Raw genomic sequence first — 15,679 nt, forward strand, 5'->3', positions numbered from 1 at the left:
ATCACATGGTTTAAAAAGATATCCTAAAACATATAGAAGCTTCTAATTCAAGATCACATGGTTAAAAATTAACCAAAACATAAATTTAGCCAAGAACGTCCACACTTTGGCTTATTTGAATATCTCTTTGCATAAAATTTCATATCTTTGAAACTACATCAAATATCTTCAAAATAATAATATAACATGTATATAAGATGCTTAGGATCCTCCAATAAAATTATCAAAGTCATTGGAATAGGTTTAGACTACCAAAGAGTTAAACTTTCTCAAAACAGAAATTGTTTTTCCTCTTCCAGTTTCTAAGTTTCTAAATCTAAGAAAATCTTTCATCAAAACCTTTAATCATGCAAAAATCCTCAACCAATAGTCATATATACATGTTAACAATACTCTCTAAAAATTTTGAACCCATATCTATCTATTAGCTTGGTCAAAAACTCCAAACTATAACATATTCTCCAGTTTATCTCCCAGAATGACCTTTCTATAGTTTACATAATATTTAACTGACCAAATGATTTTCAAATGGGACAAATAAGATATCCACGTAAACTAAACTAAAAAAAGAACAACTTATATGAAGGATACTTTATGATAAAACACTTACAAAAGTTTCGAAATGGGCATGCAAAAGAACTCCTAAAAGCTGTCTGAGAGAGAGTGTTTGATATTCTTTTAATGGAAAGTGTAAATGAAGATAATTTCGTGGGGAGGGGTGGCTGGAGATACTTATGGATGAGATATGGAAGAGATGAGGCTGGAGTGAGAGTTAAGTGTAGGACTCTCTTTCCCGAAGTGAGAGTTAAGTGTGGGACTCTCTTACCCAATAATATCCACGAAACTAGCTTAAAATATTTTTATCCAATAATATCTACAAAATTAGTTTAAAATATTTTTATCGAATAATATCTACAAAAATTAGCTCAAGATATTTTTATTCAATAATATCTACAGTTTTGAGCAGATATTTTGTCCGAAAATATGAAAAAGTGTTATTGCGCCATAAGACCTTAAATAACCCTCCGAGTCTAATGGCACAAACCATAATACATTTTGACACTTCTAACCATCTCCAATAATAAAAAACACACTTCGGATACTATAGTAAATAATAATACTAACTGTGTGGTTAGACTAAAACCTATACGATTAATGGGGTCTTCACGAGGTTCCTAAACCTAATAGAAATTTCACAATTAAATTTCTAACGGGCTGTTATAGATACTATATTTCAATTCAGGACCAAATAATTAAATTAAGCCCTCTTATGCATGCACTTCATGCATGTTGTGTTATTAATTGGAGATCATACAGAATTTGCACAGTCTCGACCAATCCTATATTGCATGTTTCCCTTGTGCTATCTTATGTGAGGTAGTCAACTTGAATCTATATAAGGTGTCTATGCCTAATTTTCATTTCATAGAAACACGTATATTTCTTTTAGTTTTGAGCTTAGTTTCTTATGTTTGTAGTAGACGAACACTGAAGATGAGAGTTGGGTTGTAGTGCATGTGACTTCAAAAAACTCAAGAAATGACAGGGGAAGAAAACAATCTTTGATTGGTTAGATTTATTACTTCAGAGATTTCTTACATAACTTTCAGCTACCTTCTTTTTAGTTTCTAATATATAGTTATTCACATCTAGTGAAAGTTGAAAGTGATCTGGCTGCTGCCATAAATGCATCTTTATCTGGTTCTGAATAAGGCATATAAAAAATTGAAAAACCAATTGAACGAGACTAGATTGGACAGAACCGGTGAGTTCAGTTTGGTTTGTAAGCGGTCTGATGTGGTACTGATTCTTAAGAACCAAAACCGATATTAAACCTGTGTGGTATCAGCTTACATATTTTGGTTTAAACCAAACCAGACCAGTATTTTTTTATATTATATATAATTTTTTCTATTATATTATATATATTATATGCTAAATTGTTAATTAATATAACATGAAATTCTAATATTATTATTCAAGTCTATTAATCTTATAACATAAAATTAATCTTATAATTTAAATATAACATTTGATATAACATTTGGTGTAACATATAACTTTTAATCTTATAATATAAAATAATTAATATAACATAAAATTATAATCTTAAACAAAAATATTAATATTGAGATATTAATATAAAGCTACTTTCGATTATATATATATCAAGGATAAATATATTTTTGGTATAATAAATGTGACGCCCCCAAAATCCCCACGCCCGAACACGGGGAAATTGAGACGTCCGGATGGTGACACCCCGGGTCACCATCCCATCGACGGGTGCCGAGTGTGTGCAAGGCAGCAATTGTATACAGGGAGACACGCAGCGGATAAGAAGGTCATAACTAAGTACCAGAATTTTTCTTAACGTAATACAAGCTGTTTGAAACGTACATAAATAAAATATTACAAAACACAAATACAGTTTTAAACAAATAAAAAGATAACATCAGCAACCCGGCGGAGCCGCATCCTCGGGCTCAGCCTCTTCCTCCTCATCCTCAACTCCTGCACCAAAAGCTACGGAACCACAAATGGTTCCGCAGGTAAGTAAAACCCCAAACACTACCAGATAAAAACACATATAACTCAAACAAGATGCATGAAACATGCCCAATGCACAAAGCCCAAAATCACCAGTTTTCCACACACGCCAAAAACCCATTTGACCCAAAAACATATCCTTTCCGAAAAACATGCCAAAAGTCACATTTGGCCCAATATCTCGCCGGAAGTCCATCCGGCCCAATATCTCGCCAGAAGTCCATCTGGCCCACGCCAAAAGTCACATTTGGCCTCATAAACCATTATCCAATTTTAACCGTATGCACCATGACCTCCCCTAGGAGTCATCCGCACACCCTGGCTCCAGTGTCACACCGCAGAGTACCACCACGCATGTGACACCTAACAAGCGATGCCCAGTTCCGTGCCCCGCGCGTGCGTAGCCAAGCATCCTCTAGCCCTCGCCAGCGAAGGGCCACGGAGTCGGTGAGTAGGGCGATGCCCGGTTCCATGCCCGGCACGTTCGTAGCCAAGCATCCCCTAGTCCCGCTCCCGTCATCTCTCTCGATAACTCAGGGGACATCACTCAGTTTATTCCGCTCCCGAGTGACCAGAGGAGCTCCACCGAGATAATAACCCATCCCGGCTTGGGCTCGTGATACACACGCACCCGTAAAACCAGTCACGCCAATACACAGGCTTTTCACACAATCCCACAAACACACGTGCATGCACCATGAAATGCCAAATCAATGCATATTAAAATAATCCAACAATATAAATCAATAAAACAAGTAACTCCGTCCTCCATCCATCCGACCCCCGAAACTCCTCGGACTCAGTCCGGAATCAACAACCAACAACAGATATTTATGGAATGAGCAATATATATTTAAATCTGAAAGTAGGGTTTGGAAAATACTTACAGCGCTATACGGCAATTTTAGAAAACAAGCGGCGTTGCAAACGGCGGAAAAACAGCAACGTCACAGTGAAAATTCACTGTGGCCGTGGGTCTGAAAAACCCACTTTTGAACGGGGACAAACTAGGACACGGGATTGATAGGGAAAGGTCTAGAGGTGGTTGTGAAGCTATTGGAAGTGACGGACGGCCGTGGGTGGCGGCGGAATGGCCGGAAATGGCCGAAAATGGCAAATCGGAAAACAAGCTCGTGGGAGCTGCTCCGGTGGTCGATGGAGGCCGGAAATGGGTGGGTTAGGACGGCAAGGGACCGGTGATGAAGTGGTGAAGAAATGGTGGCCGGAGGTGGAGCGACGGCGGCGGATCGGAGCAAAATCCGTGCGCCTTTGTTGAGCTTTTTCCGGCCAAATGGCCGGCCGGTTGGGGGTGGGTTTTGGAGGGAAGGTAGACCGGAAGGAGAGGAAGAGAATGGGACCGGTGGGAGGCCGAACGGTGGCCGGACGGCGGCGGTAGGGGCTGGGGAAGGTTGACGCCGGCGTGAGGGAGAGAGAGAGAAGAGAGAGAGTGCACGGGGGGGGTCCGAGTCGGGGAGAGAGGAGAGAGAAAAGAAAGAGAAAAAAGAAAAAGAAGAAAAAAGAAAAGAAGGGAAAAAGAAAAAAGGAAAAAGAGAAAAAGAAAAAAAGATGTGAAAAGAAATGAGGTCCAGTCCTCACTCCGGGAAAAGAAACAAACCGCCAAAAAGATTAAAACCACAAAAACAACTAAAAGAAATAAAACACAACCTCAAATAAATTAAAATAAATTAAAAACCGACTTTAAAAACGCAATTAAAATAAAATAAAATATCTGATATATTAATTAAAATAAAAACAATTATTTCAGCGAAAATACACTTAAAAGCGGGTCATCACATCCTCCCCTCCTTAAAAACAATTTCGTCCTCGAAATTGCAAATCAACTACCAACTTAAAGCAAGCCACATAAACGCTCACAAACTAACAGAGATCAAGATTAAAATGCATACCTTCATCATTCGAACAGATACGGGTACTGCTCCCTCATGTCCGCTGCTCGCTCCCAAGAGAAGTCTTGAGCTAACGGATCTCCCCAAGCCACTTTAACCAACGGTATCGTTTTGGACCTCAATTGTTGCTCCTTCCAATCCAAAATCTGCGACGGAACAACCTCGTAAGTGAGATCCGGTTGCAACTGAATACTCGTTGGGTCGACGAAGCGTGGCTCTTGCTGTCCAAAGCTCTTCTTCAGGGATGATACGTGGAAGACATCATGAACATCCCCAAAATAATCCGGCAAAGCAACTCTATAGGCAACGGACCCTACTCTCTCCAGAATCTGAAAAGGGCCGACGTACCTCGGATCTAGTTTCCTTTTCTTACCAAAACGCTTAACACCTCTCATGGGAGAGACTTTAAGATAAACCCAATCACCAACTTCAAATGACAATTCTCTCCTCCTGGTATCAGCGTAGCTTTTCTGGCGACTCTGAGCTGCCGCCATTATATCTCTAATGATCCGGACTTGGCTTTGCATTTCTTGAATTATTTCGGGTCCAATAATTCTACTCTCCCCAACTTCATCCCAACACAAGGGCGACCTACACTTTCTTCCATAAAGAGCTTCATAGGGAGCCATCTGAATGGTCGCATGGTAGCTGTTATTGTAGGCAAACTCAATGAGCGGCAAATGATTTTCCCAACTCCCTTGGAATTCCAGGGCACAAGCTCGCAACATGTCTTCCAGGGTCTGGATGGTGCGCTCTGACTGGCCGTCTGTCTGCGGGTGATAAGCAGTGCTGAACTTCAACTTAGTACCCAAAGCTGCCTGCAGACTCTTCCAGAACTGCGATGTGAACCTCGGGTCCCGATCCGACACTATACTCTTTGGTATGCCGTGTAGCCTCACTATCTCCTTGACATACAAACGGGTCAACTTACCCAAAGAGTCGGTGTTGTTAACAGGCAGAAAATGAGCACTCTTCGTTAACCGGTCCACGATCACCCAAACAGAGTTCTTCCCACTAGGTGTTCTCGGCAAACCCACTACGAAATCCATCGTGATGTCATCCCACTTCCACTCAGGAATAGGGAGGGGTTGGAGCATACCTGCAGGTCTCTGATGCTCGGCCTTTACCTGACGACACGTGTGGCATTTCTCCACATATAAGGCAACGTCCTTCTTCATTCCATCCCACCAGTAAATTTTCTTCAAGTCTCGATACATCTTTGTACTGCCGGGATGAACTGAATACGGGGCCGCATGAGCTTCCGCCATGATCCGTTCCTTGAAATCTGAGTCCTTTGGGATCACTCTGCGATCTCGGAACCGAAGTATTCCATCACTATCCATGCTATAGTGCAACGGCCCTCGAGATTTTCGGACTCTTTTCCTGATGTTCAGCAGCTTCGGATCCTTTCTTTGGAGAGCTTTCAATTCTTCAAAATCTATTACCCGAATGTCCAGAACCGAAGACAAAATCTCTACTTGCTGCGAACTCTCTATAAGGAGCCTTCTCATCCCATAAAGTAACGAATCCATTTCCGACGGTTCGGCTTCATCCTCCAAATGAGACTTCCGGCTCAAAGCATCAGCAACTATGTTAGCCTTCCCCGGGTGGTACTTGATCTCACACTGATAGTCACTGATTAGCTCTAGCCAACGCCTCTGCCTCATATTCAAATTTTTCTGGGAAAACAAATGCTTCAAGCTCTTATGATCAGTAAATACCTCACAAGCTTCCCCATACAAGAAATGCCGCCAGATCTTGAGTGCAAAAACAATCGCAGCCAACTCTAGATCATGCGTCGGATAATTCTTCTCATGGTCCTTAAGCTGACGAGATGCATAGGCTACAACCCGTCCTTCCTGCATAAGGACACAACCCAAACCGAACTTAGACGCATCACTGAAGACTACAAACGGCTTATGCGGTTCTGGGAGTGCTAACACTGGTGCCGTCGTCAACCTGTTCTTCAATTCCTGGAAGCTTCTCTCACATTTCTCTGACCAAACAAATTCTGTATTCTTCCGAGTCAAAGCTGTGAGAGGTCCGGATAAGCGAGCAAAACCCTCTACAAACCTTCGGTAGTAACCGGCGAGCCCCAATAAACTCCTGATCTCGCGTACTGTAGTTGGGCGTGGCCATGACAAAATGGCTTCTACCTTACTGGGATCAACTGCCACCCCACCCTGGGAAATTACATGCCCAAGAAATTTAACTTCTTCCAACCAGAACTCACACTTGCTGAGCTTGGCGTACAACTGGTGCTCTCTCAATTTCTCAAGTACCAGACTAAGATGATACACATGCTCTTCAATATCTCGGGAATAAATCAGTATATCATCAATAAATACTACCACGAAGGAATCCAGATAAGGTTGGAACACCCGATTCATCAAATCCATGAAAGCGGCAGGAGCATTAGCTAGCCCAAACGGCATCACCTTAAATTCATAGTGTCCATACCTCGACCTGAAGGCAGTTTTCGGCACATCCTGCTCTCTGATTCTCAGCTGGTAGTATCCCGACCTCAGATCAATTTTAGAGAACACCGCTGCCCCCTGAAGTTGGTCAAATAAATCATCTATCCGCGGGAGAGGATATTTATTTTTGATGGTCACCTTGTTCAACTCCCTATAGTCAATGCACATACGAATGGTTCCATCTTTCTTTTTAACAAATAAAACTGGAGCACCCCACGGCGACGTACTAGGCTGAATAAACCCCTTCTCTACTAATTCTTGCAACTGAGTCTTCAACTCTTTCAATTCAGCCGGTGCCATGCGGTAAGGAGCCTTATGCACAGGAGCCGCCCCAGGTTCCAAGTCTATAACAAACTCCATCTCTCGCACGGGGGGTAGTCCGGGCAAGTCATCCACAAACACATCGGGGAACTCTTCCACAACTGGAATGTCTGCCAAGGACTTCTTCTCAGACGGCGTGGACACCATCTGAACCAAGAATGCATCCGCTCCCCATGCAATCTCTCTTCTTGCCTGTATCGCCGATATAATCATCGGCTTTTCTTTTAATCTACTCCCCGCAAATTCCAGACAATCACCATCCGGAAGCTGAAAGCTAATAGTCCGACTTCTGCAATTAATAGTCGCAGAATATCGGTATAGCCAATCCATCCCGAGGATGATATCAAAACCCAACAGCTTGAATACCACCAGATCAGCATCCAAAAACCTCCCCTCAAAGTTTAACGGGCATCCCAAAGCAACCTTGGAACACCACACCATCTCGCCATCGGGTAGCGCCACTACCATAGCCTTCGGCAACGGTTCCGTGACCAAGTTACACACCCGAGCAAACGTGGAAGACACAAACGATCGTGAAGCACCGGAATCAAACAAAGTACAAGCATAAAACTCATACAAACGGACTCTTCCTGAACCAAACACACAACCCATGAAATCCAAAAAAAACAACGAAGAAACCAAATGCACCAAAAATAAATCCAACTTAAAAGATTAAATTAATCCATACCTGTGATTACTCCAGCATCATGGGTCACTGGTGCCTCATCGTCCACCTCTCCGGGCGTGACAGCATAAACCCGGGCTTGTACTGCTTGTCTCGGGTTGGTTCTTCCACCGTGTCTACCTCCACGGCTTCCTTGAGCTCTAACGGGGCAATCCCGAGCAATATGCCCCACTTGGCCGCACCGATAACACTGGGGTCCGCTACTCGTCCGACACTCGCCCTCATGAGCTCTATTACAAACTCCACAAACAGGCATACGTCCTCCCATGCGAACACTGGAGGATGCTTGAGATCGGGTTCCAGTTCGCTGAACAAACTTCTGAGGCGAACCCGAGCTGCTTCCTTCACCAGAAAAACTTCGCCTCTTTTGCCCTGAAGGGGAGCCCAAACTCAGATTATTTTCCTTCTCTATAAGGGTGGCCACATCCACTAACTCCTGAAAAGTGGATATCCGATGGCTGACCACCAAACGGCGTATATCAGGGCGTAGTCCCTCCTGAAAACGCTCAGCTCGCAACTCCTCTGTGGCAACAAGGTGAGGAGCAAATCGCTCAAGTTCTATGAACCTCCGGGCGTATTGTTCCACTGTTGCGCCCCCTTGGACCAGATTGGAGAACTCTCTTGCCTTTTGCTTCCTTACCGATGCGGGAAAGAAGGGGTCATTGAACTCTTTCTTGAAACGCTGCCAGGTCACCGCAGCGAAAGATCCCAGTTCAGCTTCCAACATCACCCTCCTGGTATCCCACCAATCAGAAGCGATACCTTGTAAGAGGTAGCTGGCATAGAGTACTTGTTGTGCTTCAGTACACCCACACACCTCAAAAGTCTTCTCCAGATCTTTGATCCATTTCCCAGCCTGAAGTGGATCCTCATTCCCATTGAAGTGTGGAGTCCTATGCGCCAAGAAGCGCTCATAGGTGCATCCGGCTTGCACCATGCTACTGGACCCTCCTTGATACATCCAAGGCCCTCCCTGATATGGCCAGGGACCTCCTGGTTGTGGCCAATACACTCCCTGTGGCGGACAAGGCTCTCCTGACGGTGGATAGGGCCCTCCTGATGGTGGCCAAGGACCCCCTTGTGGTGGCCAAGGTCCTTGTGGTGGCCAAGGCCCTGCCTGTTGTGGCCTAATATTCTGTTGCATGAACTTCGTCATCTGCCGAATTGCTTCGGCTATGGAGTCATCCCTGGATGTATTGTCTTGCGGTTCCTGAGTATTTTTCCTTGGTCTACCTGGTCTCCCCATATTCCTGTCACAACACCACTCTTGACCCTCCTTTAAGAAAACAAATAAAACCATCATAAAACCAACAAAACAAAACAGCACCACGCAGCAAGAAACAAAAGAAACCCGCATGCCAAAACATAACTAAATAAAACAAGCAAACAAACATAAACAAATAAAACAAATAAAACAACTATACTTAACATAATTTTAAAACACAACTTTAAAAACATTCTGGTACTACCTACGGGACTTGTGGTTTTACCCAGAGCCAAACCCCTCTGATACCACCTGTGACGCCCCCAAAATCCCCACGCCCGAACACGGGGAAATTGAGACGTCCGGATGGTGACACCCCGGGTCACCATCCCATCGACGGGTGCCGAGTGTGTGCAAGGCAGCAATTGTGTACAGGGAGACACGCAGCGGATAAGAAGGTCATAACTAAGTACCAGAATTTTTCTTAACGTAATACAAGCTGTTTGAAACGTACATAAATAAAATATTACAAAACACAAATACAGTTTTAAACAAATAAAAAGATAACATCAGCAACCCGGCGGAGCCGCATCCTCGGGCTCAGCCTCTTCCTCCTCATCCTCAACTCCTGCACCAAAAGCTACGGAACCACAAATGGTTCCGCAGGTAAGTAAAACCCCAAACACTACCAGATAAAAACACATATAACTCAAACAAGATGCATGAAACATGCCCAATGCACAAAGCCCAAAATCACCAGTTTTCCACACACGCCAAAAACCCATTTGACCCAAAAACATATCCTTTCCGAAAAACATGCCAAAAGTCACATTTGGCCCAATATCTCGCCGGAAGTCCATCCGGCCCAATATCTCGCCAGAAGTCCATCTGGCCCACGCCAAAAGTCACATTTGGCCTCATAAACCATTATCCAATTTTAACCGTATGCACCATGACCTCCCCTAGGAGTCATCCGCACACCCTGGCTCCAGTGTCACACCGCAGAGTACCACCACGCATGTGACACCTAACAAGCGATGCCCAGTTCCGTGCCCCGCGCGTGCGTAGCCAAGCATCCTCTAGCCCTCGCCAGCGAAGGGCCACGGAGTCGGTGAGTAGGGCGATGCCCGGTTCCATGCCCGGCACGTTCGTAGCCAAGCATCCCCTAGTCCCGCTCCCGTCATCTCTCTCGATAACTCAGGGGACATCACTCAGTTTATTCCGCTCCCGAGTGACCAGAGGAGCTCCACCGAGATAATAACCCATCCCGGCTTGGGCTCGTGATACACACGCACCCGTAAAACCAGTCACGCCAATACACAGGCTTTTCACACAATCCCACAAACACACGTGCATGCACCATGAAATGCCAAATCAATGCATATTAAAATAATCCAACAATATAAATCAATAAAACAAGTAACTCCGTCCTCCATCCATCCGACCCCCGAAACTCCTCGGACTCAGTCCGGAATCAACAACCAACAACAGATATTTATGGAATGAGCAATATATATTTAAATCTGAAAGTAGGGTTTGGAAAATACTTACAGCGCTATACGGCAATTTTAGAAAACAAGCGGCGTTGCAAACGGCGGAAAAACAGCAACGTCACAGTGAAAATTCACTGTGGCCGTGGGTCTGAAAAACCCACTTTTGAACGGGGACAAACTAGGACACGGGATTGATAGGGAAAGGTCTAGAGGTGGTTGTGAAGCTATTGGAAGTGACGGACGGCCGTGGGTGGCGGCGGAATGGCCGGAAATGGCCGAAAATGGCAAATCGGAAAACAAGCTCGTGGGAGCTGCTCCGGTGGTCGATGGAGGCCGGAAATGGGTGGGTTAGGACGGCAAGGGACCGGTGATGAAGTGGTGAAGAAATGGTGGCCGGAGGTGGAGCGACGGCGGCGGATCGGAGCAAAATCCGTGCGCCTTTGTTGAGCTTTTTCCGGCCAAATGGCCGGCCGGTTGGGGGTGGGTTTTGGAGGGAAGGTAGACCGGAAGGAGAGGAAGAGAATGGGACCGGTGGGAGGCCGAACGGTGGCCGGACGGCGGCGGTAGGGGCTGGGGAAGGTTGACGCCGGCGTGAGGGAGAGAGAGAGAAGAGAGAGAGTGCACGGGGGGGGTCCGAGTCGGGGAGAGAGGAGAGAGAAAAGAAAGAGAAAAAAGAAAAAGAAGAAAAAAGAAAAGAAGGGAAAAAGAAAAAAGGAAAAAGAGAAAAAGAAAAAAAGATGTGAAAAGAAATGAGGTCCAGTCCTCACTCCGGGAAAAGAAACAAACCGCCAAAAAGATTAAAACCACAAAAACAACTAAAAGAAATAAAACACAACCTCAAATAAATTAAAATAAATTAAAAACCGACTTTAAAAACGCAATTAAAATAAAATAAAATATCTGATATATTAATTAAAATAAAAACAATTATTTCAGCGAAAATACACTTAAAAGCGGGTCATCACAATAAATTATAATATATATATATTTTTGTAAATACATTTTTACACATTTGATCATATATGCTCATAAAAAGTCTAGAACTTATATACATGACTATAGTTAAATTCAACACTACTATACTAATATATGTTAATTATTATAAAAATAATGTATTTATACTATAATATAAATATAATAATAGTTTAGTATATGTAAACAACATATTATAACTAACATAGATAATTCATAAAATCGAAAAAACTGGATTGGACTTGACCGAAACTGAAAAAACCGAAAGTTCCAGTTTTGGTAGTGAATCGGTTCTTAAATTTTCAAAACCGATGTGTACCAGTTCGGTTATAAAAAAAATTCAAAAATAGACTAAACCAGACCAGTTACACCTCTAGTTTTGAACCTTCAGATTCTATTAGGGTATATTAAACTTTGGGAATAGCTGATCAAATTAATACACTGATGCAACATCTTGTGTCGTTTTTTTTTTAATATTAAAAAGGGGAAAATGTGCTATCAATGCATCGATACCCATAGCACTATCCGTAAACTTTTTCCCTTCCCGTCATAGTTTTTGTTGTGACCAATTCATAACAAGTACATGAACAAAGTTCAATGTTTAGAATAAATTTTATATTAACTTATGTTAAAGATCTCACCATTGATCCAAACATTATTACGGTTGTTAGATACTAATTTTGTTAAACTTTTAACAGTTCATCTTTTAATATTTTATTCCATCTTAAAATGGGATTTTAGATTGTAAGTGCTTTACTAAGTGATGGATCAGTTGAAACCATTGCCAAATGTGATAATTCCGACTACCTCCAATATAACTGCTAATGTTGTTGTTAAGCTAGTCCATGATAAATCCCCCCCAAAACAATCTTCATCTGTTTGTCACTGCTAACATCTCCCACCATTTCTAGTTAAACCAGTAAAAATGTATGACCTTTTGGCACTTAGATTTCTACAAACTTTGAAGAAGGGATTGAATTTAGAATTTCTTGTCTACTCCTCATCATAAACATATACGTGTCTTTCAATCACAACATCATTCCACCTTATTCCCTAGACAATTGTTCATTCTTTTTTGTTTATTTCTTTCTTTTGATCACTCTCTCTCTTAGGGGTGAAAACTGACCCATTTGGTATGGTTTTTGGACAAAAATGACGTCGACCGATGAGAGAAAAAATGGTGGAGTAAAGACTATAACCGGTTGATGGAGAGGAGAAAAATAGGATGTATTGACTTCGGAGTTTGTTGAGAAACAGAGCAACGAAATGGGGAAGAAGAAGGGAAGGTAGAAGACAACGTATTAGTGAAACGATGCCATTTTGTTTAATACCAAACATCGCCATTCTACTTATTTTTTTCGTACCTTATAAATAAAATGACGTCGTTTAGTGTACCAAATGACGTCATTTAATTTGTGTTTAAAATACAATACAAGAGTAAAACGATGTCGTTCCACAGTGGAACGACATAGTTTTAAATTGGTATAATTTTAAAAAATAATATATTATTGCATCAGACGGTTCAGCGGTTTGAGCTAGTCTCAAACCATGACCGAACCGATGATAGTTGATTTTGTTAAAATGCTACTGCTTGCTGACCGGTTCCCTACTAGTTTCAATTGGTTCCAACCTTCGGCAGCCGGTCTATGTCGCAGGTTCCACGATTTTTTGTACACCCCTACTCTCTCTCTCTCTCTCTCTCTCTCTCTCTCTCTCTCTCTCTCTCTCTCTCTCTCTCAACCTTGGGAGGTTTTGATCCTTTTTTTAGTTCTTTCTTCTTGTTCTTGAAAATTTCAGACAATGTGAAGTCATGACTTCTTGTATAAGATACATATTTCATGTATGCTATTCTTTTTCCAATCTTGGATTGGAGACTTTGAGTGATATAAATTGTTAAGTTTCCGTTGTCTTTGTCAAGATTGTGTGAGATAATGCTCCAATACTATGACATGATTGACATTATAATTTGGTTCTGATACCATATATAATAAATTAAAAAAAAGTCTGCTACAAAATTAATTTTCAAAAGGGAGAAGCTCCGGTTTGGTGACATTCTCTACTTTACACTGGCCAATAGAATCTCAACATACATGAGACTTATGTATTTTATGGTGTGGACTAATTTATTGAATCCCCTCTCCTCCTTTCACTCCCTCTCCTTTCTCCTCTCCCCTCTTTCCCTTTATTTCTCTCCCCAGCGCCCTCTAGGGGTGCTACCCGCACCATACGGTGCGGGGTAGACCCCCCCCCCCCCGCCCCCCGCCCCCGCATGGGGCGGATGGGGTAAATCTCCCCCGTCCCCCGCCCCCGGTGTGCGGGGGCGGGGTACCCCGTCCCGCATGACGGGGTACGGGGTGGGGGAGCAATCCGTCCGGCCCTCGTACCCCCTTTTGGGCCTTGGGCCCAGGTGCATCTTCTGGGCCTTGGGCCCAGAAGCAATTTCTGGGCCGAAAATGGCCCAGAACTATTTTGAGCCCAAAAACCGTTTCTGGGCCCAAAATGGCCCACAAGTAAATTGTTTTTGGCCCACCAAAAGCTTGTAGGCCATTTTCATTTTTCAGCCCATAAAATTATAAGTAAAAAGGAAAAAAAAAGTTAAAAACCAGATTAAAAAAAAAAAAGTGTTATGAATGGTAATTGATTTTATGGCTAATAAAAGTTACTAGTCTAAGAGTCTAATACGTAATAAACTAATAATAATAACTAAGCTATTACAAAATTGAAAGGCTAAACAATTACAAAATTACAAACATAAAAGTGTCCAAGGGACATTGTATCAACATTACAAATTATTGAATACAAAATTCGAACAAATAATTAAGAAATAAATATTCTAAAGAGGCTTGTCAGCTGTGACTTGTCTTTGAGTGAAGGGGTGTGACAGTTGGGGCGGCCCGGGCTTCAGCACATTTTTATGTTGCAGAGGTGCTAGACGTCTCATGTGTTACTACAAAAATTAATATTAAAATTAATAACGATGAAATTTAAATGAATATAAATAAATTAAAATAATAGAATAAAAAACATTTACCAGGTGGTCCAAATCCAGACTGATCACCACCCTCATCGGTCTCCTTAAAATCTAAAATATCCGGAACATGAATATCCTTTCCTATCGTCCAACTCTGTGTGCATATCAATGCCTCTACAATTGTAGGAGACAATGAACTACGGAAAGGATCCAATATACGACCTCTGGTACTAAAGGCTGACTCTGAGGCAACGGTGCTAATAAGGATGGCCAAAATACAGCGGGCAATCTCAGAAATGATAGGATATTTTTTTGAGGCATTCTTCCACCATCCTAATATATCGAAATGATCATTATCATCTTGGACCATATCCGCTGACAAATAGTTGTCTAACTCAGAAACGACCTCCGTAGATTGATGGACTAGTGTGAGATTCTGTCCGAGGGTCTTAGTCCACGGCATTCTGCGCTTCTTTGTAGGAGGCCCGGTGACGGTGTCTGTAGAAGGCGTTGGGGTCGGTATATGTGTCTTCGATGTAGTACCACCCTTAATTGCCATAAACTCGTCATACAATTTTTTCAGGGTCTCTCGGGCCAATTCACCAATAATTTCAGTCCATACCTGATCGTGAACAAGTCCCAACCCATATAACAAGCCTGAAGCTTTCAGACGGGGATCAAGAATAACAGCCACATATAAGAAAATATTCATTCTAGTCAAATCTCCCCAATACTTGTCATATTTTAGCATCATGCTCACTGCCATCCCCCTCATCCTTTCATTGGAACCCCTACGCATATCTTCTAATTCTTCTTTTACCCTACATATTTGTTGACAAAACCCATGGGATGTAGGGTACAAAGAACCAGATATATTCAATGTGACATCATAAAATAATCCAAGAAAATCAACGAAAGTAGAAACTACCACCCAGTCATCATCATTAGGCTTTCGTGATCCACCGTGCTCATCAAAGTATTTGACATATTGGATGTCTTCATCACCCAATAATTGAAAGGCTGCCTTATATTCTTGGGCCGCCTCCAACATCAAGAAGGTTGAGTTCCATCTGGTAGGCACATCAGTACAAAGACCCTT

This window comes from Carya illinoinensis, chromosome 12 (genome assembly GCF_018687715.1).
Source record: "Carya illinoinensis cultivar Pawnee chromosome 12, C.illinoinensisPawnee_v1, whole genome shotgun sequence".
In the NCBI taxonomy this organism is placed as follows: Eukaryota; Viridiplantae; Streptophyta; class Magnoliopsida; order Fagales; family Juglandaceae; genus Carya; species Carya illinoinensis.